Source organism: Phalacrocorax aristotelis, chromosome 3 (genome assembly GCF_949628215.1).
Source record: "Phalacrocorax aristotelis chromosome 3, bGulAri2.1, whole genome shotgun sequence".
Lineage (NCBI taxonomy): Eukaryota > Metazoa > Chordata > Aves > Suliformes > Phalacrocoracidae > Phalacrocorax > Phalacrocorax aristotelis.
Window position 1 is genome coordinate 84,911,241 of NC_134278.1, and position 14,077 is coordinate 84,925,317.

The 14,077-nt window shown below is 46.5% G+C and overlaps 1 pseudogene; it reads right to left on the reverse strand.

Moving 5' to 3' along the window:
* Positions 1 to 8,485: 8,485 nt before the first annotated feature.
* Positions 8,486 to 10,376, reverse strand: LOC142055473 (uncharacterized; annotated as a pseudogene).
* Between the last annotated feature and the right edge of the window lie 3,701 nt (positions 10,377 to 14,077).

A 14,077-nucleotide genomic window follows, 5' to 3' on the forward strand; every position in this document is an offset into this window, starting at 1 on the left:
ATAGGCTGCTGTTATCGAAAACGTCATAAAATCTCAGTATCTTGCAGCTGACAGGAAAAGACTGCGGAAAGCACTTCCAAGGCTGGTATATCAGTCTTAGGGTCTTTGAAGCTAAATAGTGTACGGAAATTAGCAAAGCAAAGCTATGTTCTACAAGTAGATTTTTTTGAAACGAGATTTTGAAAAGCTGTCATTACTTTTAGATATTTAGTACACAGACCACGAAGTCGTAGGTCTGTTTTGGGACGAGGCCACATGATAAGGGCTCTGTAGGTCAATTATTACCGTACACCTCTGATGTGAGTAATAAGAGCTTATGAGCTATGGTCTTCTAGCCCGACGTGTACTTGTATTTCAATGTTTTCTGAAACTAGAGGCTGTCTCAAAAAAGGTTATTATCTAGGATCAGTGTTGTCGTAGACTGCTCTCCCTACCTTTTAGTTGCTATATTTTATTTCTGCACATTTATATTGCCGCGTCTTTCTGTTGCTTTGCTTGTGGCTTAATTTTTTAATGAAGATACTGGTGACAGGAAAACAATCCGCACCTAGTAAAATAGCCTGTTAGTTCTTTAGAATTGATTACGGTCCAATTTTGAAAAATTTTGCCTTTTTCGTGTAAGTAAACACCACAGGAAAACCAAGAAAACTAAATTTTCCATCGTAAAGGACCTTTGTAGTTCATGCAACACTAAATGCTTGCATGTGCTATAATTCCTACCGAATGGTATCATTGTTTTGTGACTCAGGAAAAAAGTAGCAAATCAGCTTTTATGACGCTGTTTTGGACGCTTCTCTTGTTTGCCGCTTATAATATACCCCTAGAAGTTAAATATTAAAGTCTACTAAGCATTTAATAATGGTGTTTACTAAAAACACAGCAGGACGCTATCAAACATGCCTTGTGAGACGTTGATAATAAACGCTTCCTTCTGAAAAAGCCAATTGGAAAAGTCAGCGAGTTATGTGGTAAAACAGCTACCCACACAGAAAGGCGATTAGATGGCCTAGTAGTTCATGCAATAACCGCAAGGGTATTCTACACTTCAGGCTCTTCTTGTTGTGCTGAACACGGTAAAAATAGCCTCAGCGAAGACGCCAAGCTGCGAGAACAACGATCTCAGCCCCAATAGTAGGTGAAATTCAGTGTAAACAGTCAGAAGATTAGCTATAATTTATGTGTTCTTAAACTGCGTTAGCTAGTGGTCTACATGCTAGTTATCTCTAGGGTCTCAGAAGGCATGCACCATAACAATTTGGAAAGCTAAAACGCTAGATTTTTAGTGGTTTGACACATATAGGTCTTATTCCGCTATAAGTGCTCGTCATTTCCTCGGTCCGTTTTAAAAAAAACCGGTTCATTTTCGAATAGCCTTTTTATGACCTACGAAAGAGCAAAGCAGTAAATGGTAAACGCCGTCATAAGCTACTACCGGCACTGTAGCGTCTAGATATGCTGTGTCACAAGGCTGATTAATGCTGCAACACTTTTCTTAGCATCTGTGACAGGGTCTTTATTTGTTCTTTAGGCTCGTTAATAGAGATTGGAGGAAATTTGTTTTTAACATAGTTAGACAAGCCATGCCAAGGTGAGCTAGAATGGTTTGGGGTATAAAATACGAAAACCGCCGCAGAGAAACACAAGCAAGCTGATGCAGTTGAACGTTCTCAGGGAAATACAGTCTTATCCCAACACAAGTTACACGATTTCTTGAGCAAGACTGCGAAGGTGAAACAACAAGACATAGTAGTCTAATACGGAGATGAGCTCGCTTGATCTTAATTCAGTACTTGCTAGGGAATGGAATGCAAATCATGTCTAGCAGAAGCAATGAAAGCAGGGAAGACAAAAACACTAGCATTGGTTAATATTTTCTGAAAAATCATATTTAACACACTAAAAATAGCTCTCAGAAATCCTAACGAGGGGGTATCTTAGCCGGTGATCATGTAGGAATAGGCGCAACACAGATATCAAATATCTTCTTTTAGTAAACGTGACTATGCTGCACAGCAATTCCTGCCGAACTGTCCTTTAGTGATATAAGCCTGCCAGCAGACTCCTTCACACACATTATCCAGCCCCGTAGGCGAGTGGTCTCACACTTTATGTTTATCTGTCCATCACTAAGCCACGCAAATGATATAGTCCACGCGTCAACAGCGATAGCTGCAGTAAACAGCCGATGTTCCCTGTTCTTGTCCGTTCGGCAGGTAAAAGGGGATTGCATAAACCAGGCAGCACTGCTCTGGTGCTACTGTCTTTTCAGCTTCAGAAATTGTACATATTCATCATCCGAGAAGGCGCTGAACATATTTTTTTACCTCTGCGCTTTTATAGCGGTGAAACATCTTGCCGTACATGTTATTTCAGCACTGATGTGAAGTTCCACAAGGAAAGGCTGCTGCCAAAAATAATTTATAATGTGGCACGCCTTCCTGCTCCTTTAACTCCGAAGCAACGGCTGGAGTACATGAAGTCGGTATAATTAATGCAGATCAAATTTTATATTGTAATACTACCAGTACTCACTTTGCATTAGACCTAGCCATTATGGCATTGACAATTTAACAGTTTAGCATTTCCCCAAATGCTTGGCTTCTTTAAGTGTCTTTGTGAATACTAGACCGCTTTTTTTATAATAAACATGCTTCCCGCACCCCAAAAGCTGAAATTTTGATAGAGCGCACAGTACGATTGATTTGCTTTGTATGCTTGAAGTGAAGAAAAATTATTCATGAAGACAGACACCGCAACTATAATTTAGAGTGTAAGGTTGTGAATTTCAGGCCCTATGCGGACAGTGATATGTTCCAGCTGGCAAGCCTTTTCGCTAAAGGTCAAAGTAATTCCACTAACCCATAAAAATTTGCAATCTGAACAAGTTTCTTGGTCAAGAAGTATAAATTGAAAGAGGCTTTTACCAGAATAAGCTACTTTTTACCATCATCACGCTTATATAAGTGACGTTGTGCTGATTAACTATAAGATTACCTTCTGTAGAAAAATTAACAAAAGAAAACTGAAGGTGATATTATACTAAATTCAGACGGTAAAATAGCGCTTCAGCGTTACAAATTATGACGGCTACTGTATTTCAGAGTAAGTAAAAAATATGAAAGAGGGCAACACTGTTAAATCTTCTTTGAAGCTCTACAGTAGAATGCTGTGAGCTAGTAAATGGTTTATCATTCTCCTTTTCTGTTCCCCATTATAAAGGCGCTGAAGAACCGCTCTTCCTTAGAAGTGTACGTTATGTACCTAAAAATAAAATATATTAAGCTTACAAAGTATCTGTCTCTGAAACGGTTTCGCAGAGATGCGGTACGATTACGGTGCATGGCTAGAGCTTCGCCATAATATCTGCTGGTGAGCCCTACTCCGCGAGTTGCAGGTGGTTAGTTATAGGAGGAAAACAAAAAAGTATTACTTTGCATTTTACTACTTGAACCCTTAGCAAATAAAGGGGAAGAAAAAGGTGACTGATAAATCACGTAATAGCTGCGCCCTACCGTCGTGCACAAGAGCCTCAGAAGAGTTCGTTAAGCCGATAAACCACCAAACTTGTAGAGTCTGACGGCTGAACAGTTACAGACCTATAAAAGGCAATCATGTTGAAGTGCTTCAGTGTTGTAGCCAAGGAAGTGGATAGCGCATATTTAAGAGGGACGATGGATACCCGTGGCTGCAACATGGCATAATTTTTCTTTCAAAGACTAACGCAATGCTATGCTAACAGGATAGTCTGTTCGACAGTTGCTATGTAGGCGATCACGCCTTCTTGAAAATTCATTTCTTTTTAATCTTTTCTACTGTAAAACAGATCTTTTAGGCATTGTTACATACTACTAAGTGCCGAAGTAAATTTTTGTGCAGGAGACGGGACTGTGGTGCCATGCAGACGTTCCAAAGGAAGCCTTGACATATGAGGTGCTAAGGCAGATGAGCGCATTGCCGGTACCCCAAGCTTCTCTGGTCAGCGTGAAGAAGCGAGCTCTCCTGTAGAAAATAAATTTATGAGATATGCTATCACCAAGAAAACGTGGCGAAGAACAGCCGCTGCAAAGTGGTATATCACGGCTTATGTTCTCTAGCCCTATAGTCCATCCAGAAAAAGTTGGTTCAGCGGAAGATGAATAGGTATTTTCTTTCTGTAAAGTTTGCTTATGAAATACGCCCGCACTGCTAAGGGTTGGACAAAATAGATTTCCAGAAATAGTTATTTCCTTTCCCCAGTATTTCGCGGCTTCAACAGAAGCCTTTCCAATGCCGTTTAACGTGTTCCCACTTGCTGCTGTGCTAGCATAAACCAAATCTGGCCGAGAATGAAGACTACAGAAAGGTGGTACATATATCTTAGCTTTAAAGCAATTTTAATGCCACAGTTACGAGACCGTGTTAGTAGCAGTCAAGGTGCTACAGCGCAGAAAAACAAGTAGTTTCTATTAGAAATTGATTTAAAATTTTCCTCATTATATAGCGTAGAGCACGCATGAAGCTGAACGCTGGCAAAATAGTTTTAGATAAAGCAAATGTTTTCTGAAATTTAAGAAATAGTGGTTAACCGTCTTGACTTCTTGCGTGAGAAATAACCCTCATTACATACCACTAGTTTGAGTTTTTCCGAACATAGGCCTTCGTTATTGCACAGCGTTGTGATGCTCAAGAAAACTGAGGGTCCCTAAATCAAGAAATGGGACTTAGACTACTAAATGTTGCTATGACTTTTCAGAAAAAAATTAAGATTTTTGCCCGGTGGTTTTTATAGCCGTTAGGTTGCTTAGCGCTCTCAACTTTCCTCTGTCCTCTTTTCCTGGCCTGCTATAGCTAGGACGGTCACTAAACACTTGTTATTTGTTCAGCCAATTGCATAAAGGAATTCTTTATATCATTCCCTTCATCCCCAAAGTCTCTGAGGGGATAACTAACTAATCCAGGGGTCACGGTCCACACAATACACCGAAACAACAAAATTGACCTTTTGCTCTCAAATGTTCGTCTCGCCACATTCTGTCCGGTTCCCATAGAGGTCGCCTGTGAAATGAAACAAAGTATCAACAAAGTGTTGACTCGCCCTGCTTGGGCTTTGCACAGTTAAGATGAGGGGACAGTCCAGCGAGTGTTAATTTTGTGCTCCTTTCCCCAGGCATCTTTAGACTTCCAGGCATGCCTATTAAGGGGTTCAGCGAGTATGAGGGGAGCAGCCCCAATGGTTGGCATTTCTACCAACACTGCCTGTCCAGGGAAAAAAGTTGGTTCTCCAGGCACATTAGGAGCCTAAGGTTTTGGAATTAAAACTGGAGGTTTAGGGTAAAAGGCATTTAGTCGGGGGCATCCATTTATTCCCCACCGGTCATTGACACAGGTAACTGTGTCCCGGAGACGCTCCGCCCAATGTGGCTTATGAGGTTTCAGAAATTGTTTTAAGAGCCCATTAGTCCGCTCCACTAGCCCATTGCCTTGGGGGTAATCTGGGGTGTGGAATACCCACTTGATTCCCTCTTCCCGTGCCCACTCCTGTACTCTGGCAGCGGTAGAACGACTGCCATTCTCCGACTGAACGGAACTAGGCTTTGGGAGGGAGCTGAACCAAACTTTCAGGGCCCGCACTGTGTTTTCTCCCGTTGCTCGTGGAAATGCTTCGGCTTAGACTAGGCCAGAAATTACTTCCGCGCCGACTAGTACATATTGTTTTCCTTCCGACTTGCGGAAAGGCCCAATGTAATCGATTTGCTAAACTTCCCAGAGGGTCTTATTATGTCTCAAATGGAGTGGGGATTCTTCCATGGGGTGTCGCTCCAGCCGGAGTCCGTGATGTTCACAAGCCGAGATACAGGTCCTGCAAGCTTCCCGAGTGACAGGCCAGCCTCTGGCATGCGCCTCCTCGTATAAATCATTGGACCCTGCGTGGCCACATTTAACATGTAACAGTTCTAAGAGCCCACCCCAATTTTCTCCCGTTTGATTCTCCTCCTGCAGAGGGGCAATTCTGGCCAACTCGCCAGCCCTGTTATTCCAATCACTTGTCGGAGCACTCCCTTCCTGGTGGGAGGGCACCCACGCTATTGTGAAATCCCCATGCTTGGCAACACCTACGATCTCTTGCCACCTCTCCTTTTGCCACACTGGCACCCGATTCACCTCCCAGTTGTTCCGTTCCCAAAGAGGGAGCCAGTCTGTGCACCCTCTGAATACTGCAAATGAGTCAGTGTGGATACACACCGGAGTTCCCGCTCTTCCCTCGCTGTTGAACACACTGCATACTGCCACTAGCTCTCCCACTTGGGCACTGCCCTCGCCTTTGGTTACGATTTCCCTCTTGGTATCCACATTAATAGCCACAGCCCGATACTTCCACTCTTTACCCTCTCGTTTGGCAGAGGCATCTGTGAACCACACATTTCGCAGCTCCTCTGGAAACGGTGGGGCAATTTTAACAGCAGGAGGCGGGGTATCCTCCTCCAAAAGGTTTGTCACTTCTTCCTTCATGCTTAACACCTTAGGGGCACCTTCAGTGACGGAAAAAACAGCTACACTAATATTCAATTTTAGCATACCATTTTCTCACAGTGTCCCTTTGGGCCACCTCGTCAGGGGTTAGCAGGAGTCCCTGCTAACACAGGCTTAATTACCTTAAAAGGTCCCCTGAAAACTATAGGTTGTTGGCGTATGGTTTGTTCAGCTTCTCTAAGGGCTAAACTCACTACAAACCAACCCTTTTCCCAACTGGAGTATCGCTTTTCAGCATCCTTAGAACTTCTAGAATAAAACCCAGCCGGTCGAATAGGTCCTTCTGGTCCCTTCTGCCAGAGATGAATTGACAGTCCCCGTTCACTCTGAATCGGGTCGGTGGGGTGGATAGGGCCCAAAACTTGATGGGTGCTTACTTCAAACACCAGAAGGTGCAATACCTCATCACGGGCTAGAGCCCGTTCCCAAATCGCCCTCTTTCACAACAGGTCGTGTAAGAGGCGTGCAATTATTGCAAAGTCCAGGATACATTCTCTCCAAAAGACCAACAATCCCAAGGCACGTTGCAGTTTCTTTTTACTTTCTGGGGTCTTTACCTGATCCAATGCTGAGAGGGCATCCCGAGGAATACAAACTGACCCTCTTTTCAACCAGATGCCCAAGAACTGAACTTCACTGGCAGAGGTTTGTATTTTTTCTTTTGGTATTTGGAGGCCTATTCCTCCCAGACAATGAATAATTCAGTCCTGCGTAGTTTGCACCCAAATCTATGGTGTGTCCCCCTACTAGTATGTCATCAATATACTGGTAGACTTTAACTTCTTTCTGATGGGATTATTGTCAATTCCTGTGCTGGGGCATGGTGGGCTAGGGTAGGTGAGTGTTTATATCCCTGAGGCAGGCGAGCGAAGGTATATTGTTGTCCTTCCCAAGTAAAAGCAAATCGATCTCAATCACGCTCCTGCAGTGGAACCATAAAGAACATGTCCTTCACATCAAGGGTTGCCAAGATAGGGCAGGCCTGCTCTTGAGCGGTTGCAATTAATTTGGCAACGTTGGGTACTGCTGCACTCAGGGGACCAGTGTTTGCATTCAAACACCGATAGTCAATGATCAGCTGCCGTTTTCCATTACGTTTGCGCACTGGCCACACCGGTGAATTGTACGGGAAATGGGTAGGCAGTACAATACCCCGCTGTTTGAGATCCTCAATTCCTGGGACTATCCCTTCTCTCACCCCTAATGGCAACAGATAAGGTTTCACATTGGTAATCTTGGAGGGGGCAAGGGCAGGTGCTGTTTGCAATAGGTGTACCTCCACCCAAGGCATCTCAGCTAATTGCCTGATCTGGGGGATACCAGAAGACCATGCGTTCCCCTGGGTATCACACCACTGCCTTCCCTTTAAAAACATCTACGCCTAAAAGGTTCGCCTGGAAAGGTCCTTATGGCCACCACGGTATTGATGGGGGCTCCCTCTCCCGGTAACCATAGTGTCACGAAAGTCATGGGTGTCGACTGTGTTTTTCCCAGTGCATTTAAGATAACTAGATTGCTAGATGGGATCGAGGTCCCACACCGCTCTGCTTCGGTCCGCATCAATGCGGTGATTCGTGTCCCAGTATCAATGAGAAAAATTACTGGTCTTTTCCTTGGTCCTACAGCTACTGTGATTAATAAATCCCCCCCCTTACATTCAAGGTGAGTTGTCTTAAAAACATCCATCCTCCGCACCCCCGCCTTCAGGGAACGGAGGTTCTAGTTTCCCACCTTTTCCCCAGTCGGCTCCCTCTCGATGTCAATCAGGTGTGGAGCATCGGGAACCGGCTCGAGAGCGGCTTTCCTCCCTGACCATTTCTGTGCAAGCTTTTCCAATTTTGGGGTCGGGAGTTCATCCATCAGGTCTCGTGGAATACCCTTCTGAATTCCCAAAATGCCAAAACCCCTGTCAGCTTAGGGGTTTCTCTCTCCCCGAATAATTGCCCCAGAGTGGCTTCAAGTCTTGGTCCTTCCCTGTTGTCAGCTGCAGACTGTTTACTTGCTCAGCAGACCGTACGACCCTAGTTTTGTTTTTTCTGGAACGCTCCACCAGCAGGGCCGTATCGTCTCCCAAAATTCATTAACTCCTGCGCTGCCTCCCCCCACGTCCACACAGTCCTTCCCGACCACCAATGGTCGGGGGTTGTTAGCCCTTCTAGAGCAGCCGTGGTTCTTTCTACCTCAGAGGTGTTTTGAATTTTCCCCTGTAATTGGATCCCAATGGGTTTCAGGGAATCAGAGAGTCCCTGCATCAGCGGAGTCATCCCCTCCAGGTCCACCGGCATCGTCATCGGGGAACTCTGGTTAGGCTTGAGCTCCCGATCCTCCATCATTTGGACACAGGCCGCCTTCTGCACACTTTCCACTAACTGAGCCACCGTACCTGTTAGGGCAAGGGAATCCCCCCTCTAAAGGGTTCAGCCCCCCAGCCCAATATGCAGCCCTCTGAGTTAATGACCATGGGGATCGGTGATTACCTGTAGTTAGGAACACACCCAGACCCCACTATCCTTCTGCTTCTTTCTCTGACCACAAAATTCCATCCCGCTGACAGGGACACTCTCCACACATATTCTGTCTCCGATTCCCTTGGAGCTCTCACCAAGTCCTTTCTCAACTTTGCTAGTTCAGTTGCTGTAAATGGGACTTCTTTGGTGAGAACTTGAGGACGGTCATCGTTATTGTCCTCACAAAAGTGCTCTGTTTTAACCAGTGGCCACACGTGAGGGAAGCTTTCTACAGTTTCCCTTGCCTTCTGCAAGTCCCACCAAGGGGGAGACTACCTCCGCCACTGCATCCGCTTCCCTCAAGAATTGACTCCCCAATTCTTCCTTTAATGCGGAATATAGATTTCTCTCCTCCTCCAACAACTGCTTATTTTCCTTCAGTTGTTCCTGCAGTGACCTTATGGCCACCTGCAGTGGGTCTATTACGGTGTTGGCTTGACAAAGCCTCTGTTTCTTATCTTCAATTGCCACTGCCAGACTTGCTCCCAATACTGCACAAATCACAGCTTTTCCTTTCCCCGATCTAACCTTCGCTTCTTTCTGCAGCTCCCTTATCCTGTCTACTACACACTGTGGTTGAAACCAATGGCTTTTCGCCCAACCTTGTCCCTGGGGTGAGGGACGAGATCGGTGTGCCGCCAAAAGATCATATAGTGTATTTATCCCTTCCACTGGTGAAGGGACGCAATCGTGGGCAGCCCACTGCCTACTGAGCGGCCATCTTATTTAACACAACGGGGCTGTATCATCCTGACGGGGCCACACCTTAACATTCCAAATTGCCCCTATTCACCCCCAAGAGGTTACACGTTAAGATTGCACTTTCTGTTCTCTGAGAATCCTGCCGACTACGCCAATTTCAAATGTCATGATCCACTGTTGGGATGAACAAGTTGGCAGAGGTTAAACCCCCTTGCTTTCCAACGACCTCAGATAATTCTGGGAGGTTGGGTTTAACTTCTGATTGACTCCAATATTTTAGCGTGACTAGGTTCCTTTTACATTCTCGGGAGCCAAATTAAGTCAAGTGCCAAATCACTTTATTTGTCCAACAATAAATACGCGAGCGAAAAGGAGAAAAAAAAAAGAAAAAAGTGAGAAAGGGAAAGAGAGAGAACGAGCACGACAGTGTTGCAACAGATACCACCACGGATCTGCGGCGGTCCGTCCCTTTTGCCGTCCTTCCGGTCCGTCGGTCGGTGCGGTCCGTGTATCTGCTGTAACTTCGAACCCGGTGCTGGAACGTTCCAGAATACGCCTCGTGGTCGCCGCTGGTTTCCCCTTTTTATAGGATTGTCGTGCTGCATAGTCAATGACTGTTTTCCATACCCACGCCTCGCACTCGGCGGTGGGGCGCATGCCCAGTACCGCCACTAGAGGGTGCCGGAAAGTCCTAGAGGGTCCCAGTCGCCCCCCCGTCAGTCGACCCTGGGCCCGGGCGCGTGCGCAGAGGGCATGTACTCCAGAGGTATCAGGACACACACACTCCCGCCGGGCAGGACTCAACAGGCTGCCCCTGCGACCAAACTGTGCCGCTCAGTTGCCGTGGTGATTAAGCTTTGGTAGTGAAGCTTGTCCTGCCAACAATGTCGAGACAAGTTTCTAGTCCCTTACAGATTGGTGATTGCCCAGCTCTCCAGCCCGTCCACGTCCCTCTGCAGGGCCTCTCTGCCCTTGAGACTGTCAACAGCTCCTCCCAATTTTGTATCCTCAGCAAACTTAATTGGTATTCTTTCAAGTCCTGCATCCAAGTCATTAACAAAGAGATTCAAGAGTACCGGCCCCAAGATGGATCCCTGCAGAACCCCACTAGTGCCTGGCCGCCGGCCTGATGTAACCCCATTTACTACAACCCCTTGAGCCCGACCCATTAGCCAATTGCTCACCCACTGCATTACGTGATTATCGAGCTGTATGCTGGACATTTGTCCAGGAGGATACTGTGAGAGAAAGTACGGAAAGCTTTACTGAAATCCAAAAAGATCACACCGACAGGCTTCCCTTTGTCAGCTAGGTGGGTGACCTTGTCATAGAAGGAAAGTTGTTAGGCAGGACTTTCCACTCGTGAACCCATAATGGCTGGGACCAATGACTGTGTTGTGGTCTCTCAGGTGTTCTTCAGTAACTGCCAGAGTAATCTTCTCCGTAATTTTGTCAGGCACCGAAGTGAGACTAATAGGATTGTAGTTACCGGGGTCATCCCTGTTGCCCTTCTTGAGGACTGGGACAACATTTGCCAGCCTCCAGCCGACCGGGGGACCTCTCCAGGAGGTGCGGAGGCGCCTTCCCTGACCTTCGCTCCCCGGTAGGGGCTGCCCTCGCTCGGGCTGCGGGTCTGCAGGGGCCAGCGGCGCTAACAACTGATCAGGCAGGGGCAGAGACCCCGGCTCCCAGCAGCGCCAGCCCGGCAGATACCGACACAGCGCCTATTTGCACCACCTCCTGCTGTTAAAATTGCCCCACCGTTTCCAGAGGAGCTGCGAAATGTGTGGTTCACAGATGCCTCTGCCAAACGAGAGGGTAAAGAGTGGAAGTATCGGGCTGTGGCTATTAATGTGGATACCAAGAGGGAAATCGTAACCAAAGGCGAGGGCAGTGCCCAAGTGGGAGAGCTAGTGGCAGTATGCAGTGTGTTCAACAGCGAGGGAAGAGCGGGAACTCCGGTGTGTATCCACACTGACTCATTTGCAGTATTCAGAGGGTGCACAGACTGGCTCCCTCTTTGGGAACGGAACAACTGGGAGGTGAATCGGGTGCCAGTGTGGCAAAAGGAGAGGTGGCAAGAGATCGTAGGTGTTGCCAAGCATGGGGATTTCACAATAGCGTGGGTGCCCTCCCACCAGGAAGGGAGTGCTCCGACAAGTGATTGGAATAACAGGGCTGGCGAGTTGGCCAGAATTGCCCCTCTGCAGGAGGAGAATCAAACGGGAGAAAATTGGGGTGGGCTCTTAGAACTGTTACATGTTAAATGTGGCCACGCAGGGTCCAATGATTTATACGAGGAGGCGCATGCCAGAGGCTGGCCTGTCACTCGGGAAGCTTGCAGGACCTGTATCTCGGCTTGTGAACATCACGGACTCCGGCTGGAGCGACACCCCATGGAAGAATCCCCACTCCATTTGAGAGATAATAAGACCCTCTGGGAAGTTTAGCAAATCGATTACATTGGGCCTTTCCGCAAGTCGGAAGGAAAACAATATGTACTAGTCGGCGCGGAAGTCATTTCTGGCCTAGTCTAAGCCGAAGCATTTCCACGAGCAACGGGAGAAAACACAGTGCGGGCCCTGAAAGTTTGGTTCAGCTCCCTCCCAAAGCCTAGTTCCGTTCAGTCGGAGAATGGCAGTCGTTCTACCGCTGCCAGAGTACAGGAGTGGGCACGGGAAGAGGGAATCAAGTGGGTATTCCACACCCCAGATTACCCCCAAGGCAATGGGCTAGTGGAGCGGACTAATGGGCTCTTAAAACAATTTCTGAAACCTCATAAGCCACATTGGGCGGAGCGTCTCCGGGACACAGTTACCTGTGTCAATGACCGGTGGGGAATAAATGGATGCCCCCGACTAAATGCCTTTTACCCTAAACCTCCAGTTTTAATTCCAAAACCTTAGGCTCCTAATGTGCCTGGAGAACCAACTTTTTTCCCTGGGCAGGCAGTGTTGGTAGAAATGCCAACCATTGGGGCTGCTCCCCTCATACTCGCTGAACCCCTTAATAGGCATGCCTGGAAGGCTAAAGATGCCTGGGGAAAGGAGCACAAAATTAACACTCGCTGGACTGTCCCCTCATCTTAACTGTGCAAAGCCCAAGCAGGGCGAGTCAACACTTTGTTGATACTTTGTTTCATTTCACAGGCGACCTCTGTGGGAACCGGACAGAATGTGGCGAGACGAACATTTGAGAGCAAAAGGTCAATTTTGTTGTTTCGGTGTATTGTGTGGACCGTGACCCCTGGATTAGTTAGTTATCCCCTCAGAGACTTTGGGGATGAAGGGAATGATATAAAGAATTCCTTTATGCAATTGGCTGAACAAATAACAAGTGTTTAGTGACCGTCCTAGCTATAGCAGGCCAGGAAAAGAGGACAGAGGAAAGTTGAGAGCGCTAAGCAACCTAACGGCTATAAAAACCACCGGGCAAAAATCTTAATTTTTTTCTGAAAAGTCATAGCAACATTTAGTAGTCTAAGTCCCATTTCTTGATTTAGGGACCCTCAGTTTTCTTGAGCATCACAACGCTGTGCAATAACGAAGGCCTATGTTCGGAAAAACTCAAACTAGTGGTATGTAATGAGGGTTATTTCTCACGCAAGAAGTCAAGACGGTTAACCACTATTTCTTAAATTTCAGAAAACATTTGCTTTATCTAAAACTATTTTGCCAGCGTTCAGCTTCATGCGTGCTCTACGCTATATAATGAGGAAAATTTTAAATCAATTTCTAATAGAAACTACTTGTTTTTCTGCGCTGTAGCACCTTGACTGCTACTAACACGGTCTCGTAACTGTGGCATTAAAATTGCTTTAAAGCTAAGATATATGTACCACCTTTCTGTAGTCTTCATTCTCGGCCAGATTTGGTTTATGCTAGCACAGCAGCAAGTGGGAACACGTTAAACGGCATTGGAAAGGCTTCTGTTGAAGCCGCGAAATACTGGGGAAAGGAAATAACTATTTCTGGAAATCTATTTTGTCCAACCCTTAGCAGTGCGGGCGTATTTCATAAGCAAACTTTACAGAAAGAAAATACCTATTCATCTTCCGCTGAACCAACTTTTTCTGGATGGACTATAGGGCTAGAGAACATAAGCCGTGATATACCACTTTGCAGCGGCTGTTCTTCGCCACGTTTTCTTGGTGATAGCATATCTCATAAATTTATTTTCTACAGGAGAGCTCGCTTCTTCACGCTGACCAGAGAAGCTTGGGGTACCGGCAATGCGCTCATCTGCCTTAGCACCTCATATGGCAAGGCTTCCTTTGGAACGTCTGCATGGCACCACAGTCCCGTCTCCTGCACAAAAATTTACTTCGGCACTTAGTAGTATGTAACAATGCCTAAAAG